We start from the raw sequence: 6478 nt of genomic DNA on the forward strand, positions 1-6478 counted from the left end.
CTTTTTCCACTGGCTAAAGGCTCTGAATCAATCTGCCACCAGTCAGAAATCAAAGCAGCTCTTGCTCCAGTTCCTCCCAGTATCGGTTGCACTTCAGTTACAGTATTTGACAGGTATGACTGACCCACTGAGTTTGCTTTGGTGCTGTGAAACTCCAGCTATTTGAGATAATCCCTGTGTTGTCCCTCGGGTTTATTGGTTCGCTCCCTGCTTTTGAGTTGGGACCTCTTGCTGTGCTCAGTGCCATGAAGAAGCAAAGGCAAGACACTGTGTGCCATAAAAAAGATTAACAAACACACCCTGCCATGCCCACTGTCTAAGATCATCATGCTCTAGGGCCTCATGTTTCATTAACTCTGTCCACAAAGTGGAAATGAGCATGCATATAATACGATTAACTATACATTGGAATTATAATGATTGTAAATAGAGGGATTTTTGGGGTGGAAGGTTGCTGCATGAAATATTGAAAACATATATTACAAACATTAACCCTGAGGCCTATGTGTTGAAATATGCCCATCAAATACAAATGTGCTTTGTTGTCTGATATTCTGCCATCAAATGATGCATTTGATTATGCTTTTGTCTGGATTTATGCAACATGTCAGATAGCTCAAAAAGGTCTGTGTTTAAAGTGCTGTATAGGTATGTCAGAATACATAAAACAGGCAAAGGGATGCAGACATGAGACAAGATGGATGAAGTTATTTTCAGATTCCTGGTGACTCTAAAAATGTGAGACAGGTGCTGTGCCTGTAAGCATCTCTCAATATTCATGACACCAGTTAAATATTCATGCGACACATAAAGCAAAGTTTGGAAAGGCGAGCGATTGAGCAAGCAAGCTCCGTCCAAACGGCTAAGAGGCTGCTTGGATTACCTGTGGTGTCCTCGCGCCGGCTCTGAGAACCTGACTCCTGTTTTAAAGAGAGGTCGCCTGCCAAATCTAATCTGATATGATGTGTGGCTTGCAGTCACGATGATGAACATCAGAGGTTTGACCACATTTCAGAGGTAGAACTGGCAGAATAAGTCATCGTATGGTATTGATTTCGTGACCTCAGATTTGCTCCAGTACCTGGTTGTAATTCACAACAGTGGCTACTTCAATGAATGAATGATGGAAAAAACTTGACTTTCTCTTCTACACAAAGACTTACAGGGACAATGTCTCTCTCGGCTTTGATCTCTTCATTTGTATTTAACAGAGACAGCTAAACCTGTATTACCTTGAACTTTATGAACATTTCCCACATTAGCATGCTAACCACTATTACAAGTCAATGCTAGCTGGTGTGAAAGAACAAATGACCCTGGACTGACCTACCAGAAGATAGAAATTCTGCTCAGTTTTATGTTTTATGGACATACTGTATATAGCACAATAGGGTATTGCTGGAAAAGTACTGCAGTTTATTTTTGGAAAATGTAATGAAATCCAAATCCAAACCATAATGCATATAGGCATTACAGAAAAACAGGAATCTCCCATTGTTAACATTATCATTCATCTGAAAACAGCGCAATATCTTGATTATATACAGTGGTGATATACTGCATGTAATAACTACATGTAATGTGAAAGGGGTCACTGGCGGTGATTATCATCTGCTCTGCACTTCCCCTCAGCTCTAAGGCGCGAATGACTGTTTTGGCGGAGACCAAAAACAGAGCAAAAAAGCAGCTTTAAAGAGAGTTATTTTTTCCTTTCGTTCCCTAGTGGTATGGATGCATTGTTGATGTGCAGCTCTTTTATCTTGATTTGTAAGGTTTGCTCAGTCATGATTAATGTACACCACAGTTTATTAGAAAGCCATTCTTATAACATATGCACTTACAATCTGCATGCACAGTGATCTGTCATTGCCAGCACACACTGTGGAGGAAGCGGTTTTAAAGCTCCACTCTTTGATTCATGTTACCAGGGTGCCTGGGAAATTGTGCCGCAAATTTTTACAATGACAGGATGCTTGATCTCACTTTTGACATAAATACATAATTCAGCTGGGGAAAATATGACTCGTAGTATTTAAAGCATGCCGCCTTGTCTGCGTGAAGTGATTGAAGCATTGTGTTTCGGTCTCGGCTGGTTTGGCTGGGAAAATTCTCGCATGAGGTTGGGGAATTGGTGGTGTGTATTGTGCAGAAGAAATTAGATCAGTGACTGTTTTTGAGCCTTAACATGGAAATTGTGTCTTTCACATGCCTCCAACATACTGTAACTACTTCAAATTTAATGGAAAAGCAGTTTTTATAATACAAGAATGTTGGTACCAAAATAAGTCCCCTGCACATTTTACATTATATATATACTGTATATTATTGACACATATAATGCTTTATACATTATATGTACACAATTAATAGAATTAAAACAACTGATATCGTTGAGCTTCCATTGAGAAAAGCATGTTTGAAAACTGGACCAAGCCCTGAAATGGTGATGTTGTTCAGACTTCAGAAAATAACCTTGACTTTGCCTTCATCTGGTTGCCTCTAATATCCGTGAGCTGCAGCTTTACAGATAGCTCTCAACGGAGCTGTTCGTGTTGGACTGATAGTAGAGTCAATTTCAGGCTATCTCTGTGTTTTCTCAATTACATAAGAGGCGGGGAGGACTTGGATTAAAAAAAGGAATAAATCAATTGAATTATGGAAGTATTTTCTTTAAAGATGTATTGGAGTTCGACTGAAACATCAGAGAAGATAAATGAACCAGCACAGCTCAACCTTAATGAAGTTTTTATCCCCTGCATGCATTCTACAAACAGGTAAATATAGGTATCTTAGAAGTAGCAAAAATTAGTTTTCGCTCATATTTTACTGTAATTTTCATATATAAAATGCATAATCTATGTAAGCATTAAATGACAGCATCCATGTTCCAATCCAGAAAACAACTTGTACCTTGTGCAGCTGAGCAATAGCTCGAGAAGGCAGGAGACTCTTGTAAGTAAAGTTTATCATTTAATTTGTCTTTGGTTTGTGATTTCATGCATTGGTTCAGTCAAGCTGGTGAGCAGGGAACATCAAAGACTCCAGGTTTATGAATTGTTGAACATCCTAATAAGCATAAGGGACATACTGTATAGCCTAAAGGTCTGGAGTACCAGACTGGGAATCAACACATCACAGTTGGAACATTGTATGAATGTGAAAGCTAATCCATTATTTCTGCCACAGTTGTGAAAGCACACAATAGTAATCTAAAAAGTGCAAATATAAACGTTTCTGGATTGGTTCCTTTCAGCAGGGATCTCATCAGTTCATATTCCTGGTAAACACAGAAGAGCATGAAAGCTACAGTATGAGTCAGATTTTTGGTGTAGAATAAAACAGACCTGAAAGGATCATCCAATGGACACAAACATGACAAATAAATGCTAGCATTGCTCAATATCTGGTGGATGTGATGCAGTGTACTAAGTTTTCTGGTTATGTGCCCACTGCTATTAAAGCAGACAGATAACTGTATCAGTAATAATCATCCTCATATTCCTGATACTGGAGACCTCTAGAGAGAGAAAGGTACACTCGTGGCACTGAGAACGATCAATGAATGATGAGTTTGAAATTAATGGAAAGTGTGGGCCACCAGCATGTGACATGGGCACCACACCTGAGACAATGATTAAATAAATGAGTGGGAGCCACAGTGACTCCCCTTGATTAAATCTGCCAAGGCTCAGAGTAATTTTATATAGTAGACAGTACTCAAAAGATTTCCTACAGTCCCGTTACAGTATCAGAGAGGAAGTTGACATTCTGAATGCCATTCTGTGTTTTATCCATTACTTTTACGCTACTATTTCAACTTTTCAAATCTTTATCAATTCAACCAATACCTAGCTAGCTAACTATTAATTGTTAATACTTTTAGCAATTTCACCATTCTGTTATTTTTAGCTAGGCTAACTGTGTTAACTAGTTATCTATTACTTTTAGCCAGCGTTAACTGTTTAAGATAACTATTTCAAAATTATTCTCAGCTATCTTTTTCAACTAATACCTAGCCAGCTAACTATTAATTTTTGAAGAATTTTGAATTTTTGCTCAGTGTCTCAACCATTGATCCATTAAATTTTAGCTAATCGTTTAAGCTAACTATTTCAATCATTTAACTATTTTAGCCATCTCCTAGCTAACTATTTCGACCATTTATCCTTTTCTTTCAACTAACAATTTCTATTTCCACCATTTACTCATTAGCCAACTCTTAGCTAACCATTGCATCCATTAGCCCTTACTTTTTACCTACATTTTATCCATTTATACATTAGACTAGCTCTCTCGACCACTGTCTACTGTATTTCAAGCATTTGCCCTTTACATTTAGCTAATTATTTGAACTGTTATTTGTTAACTTTAGCTTTCTACCTAGCTACCTAGGCTACAAGGTATGGAAGACTGATCTAACCAGTGACCTCTTACATAAATGTTATGTTAAATACTGTAGCCTCCACTGTCAGACCTATTGCTCAGTTTTCTTTCTCTGTGAGACTTAAAACACGCACAGGTCAGCTATTGTCAAACATTTGACTGACATGGATGCAGATTTAATGTCAGCAATTGTCAATCAGTGACAATAAATATCACAGAGACAGGAAATAGCCCAGTGCGTGCATGTGCAATAACCATCACATGTACTGGTTAAGAAATGTGACATTATATCACTTACTATATATACAATACAACAACTGGATTAAGTCATCTGTGAAAGTTGTTTTCTGTATAATATCTATCATTACTTATCATTATCAAAAAAAACCAAACAAACAAAACAAAAACAACAACAGCGCTGCTGCTCTGTGAACATGTAGGAGCAGATGAGCCGGTCGTCTGTGAGCGAGAGAAATGTGAGTCATAAACATTTCAGCCGGACCACCCATGCCGTTAAGCCTATTTGTAAAGGGATAGAGGGCAGCTTCTCAACTGCAGGAGCTTCTGCCAATTAGGATAAAAGAGGTTAATCCTTGCAAATGAGGATCACTGAAGCTGATGGTTTAATTTAGATGCATTGTAGCAGGACTGATGGCACTGCGGATTTATAATGCCACAACAAGCTCTGAGGGGCAGGTTCCATTTGTTTCTAGGTTGCAGCCTCAAATTACTTCCCTTAATATGCATAAAAATGCTGACAAACTCTTTGCATGCTTTACAGCGAATGACACAACTATGTCAATGTCTGTAAACTACTGACAAAAAAAAAAAGACAGACAGAGAGGATGAGTCACATGTTTGTGGGAGGGTTTTATAGCTGTCTCCAGAAATTTAACAGATGCTGATTTGTGACATTATCGGAAATGCAGTGAGTGTCTATACAAGGTCAAAGGTCATGAAAGGCCAATGCATATATTAGAATAAGACCTACTTTATTGATATGAGGAGCGTTAAAGATGGATTACCTACAGACTGGTGGCAAATTGAAGGAAAAACCCACGAAAATGTGTCAGGAAGGTGTTTGACCATCACATGCTTAAGCATTGATTCTACGAGTTTATGGAACCCTACAAAAAGATATTCCCTCATCTGGTGTTTTGATGATAGCAGTGGAGAGCACTGTCAAATACGTTGGGCCTAAATCTCATGTAGGTGTTCAGTTAGACTGAGATCTGGTGACTGCAAAGGCCACAGCTTATGATTCACATTGTTATCGGACTCATCAAACCGTTCAGTGACCCATCGTGCCCTATGGATGGAGACATTGACAGACCAGCTCCCATCAGGATACAAATGCTTCATCATAGGGTAAAGGTGATCATCCAGAACAGCGTTGTATTGATTTACAGTGACCCAGCAAAATGTCCCCCCACAGTATATCAGAGCCACCAGATCCCCTCATTGTAGGGTCCCAGCATTCATGCCTGTACCACTCTCTTGGTGTATGCCACACCTGAGAAGATGGTGAAGGATGACTCATCTGACCATACTGTTTTTTCCACATCTCTATGAACCAGTGCCTCTGGTTTGTTCACCACTGAGCTCTCTCAAATGTGCATTCATCTTTGTCATGAGGCCAACTATAATATATCTCTGTCTCGATGGACTGTTGTTGCTAACTGTCTTGTCACGTCCTGCTTCGACATCCTCAGTCACCTGAGGAAGAGTTGCTCTTCTGTTTTTCTTCCATATTGTACAAATGCATCACAGTCATTAAATGTGAGCCACTGACCACGACTTTCCAGCCTTTTTACTGATGCCTTTCCCATAGATCTGAATGCAGATGCCACTTCAGTCACTGTTCCTATTGAAACACAAGCCAGTTGAGCAGACTTTGTGACTGGAGCTCTTGCCATCTGTGTCCCAACCCTCTTTCAAAGTCACTTAGATCTTTTTATCTTGTGATCTTGATACAAAATCAGAGTCAACTGGGCCTGGTCAGCGTTTGTATACATACCACAGAGCAAGACTGGATGTTAACTGCTTAATTGTACCATGCTGTGTACCTGTGTGGAAGCAGTCATTGTTCTTCTCC

This window comes from Chaetodon trifascialis, chromosome 18 (assembly GCF_039877785.1).
Source record: "Chaetodon trifascialis isolate fChaTrf1 chromosome 18, fChaTrf1.hap1, whole genome shotgun sequence".
Taxonomy (NCBI): domain Eukaryota; kingdom Metazoa; phylum Chordata; class Actinopteri; order Chaetodontiformes; family Chaetodontidae; genus Chaetodon; species Chaetodon trifascialis.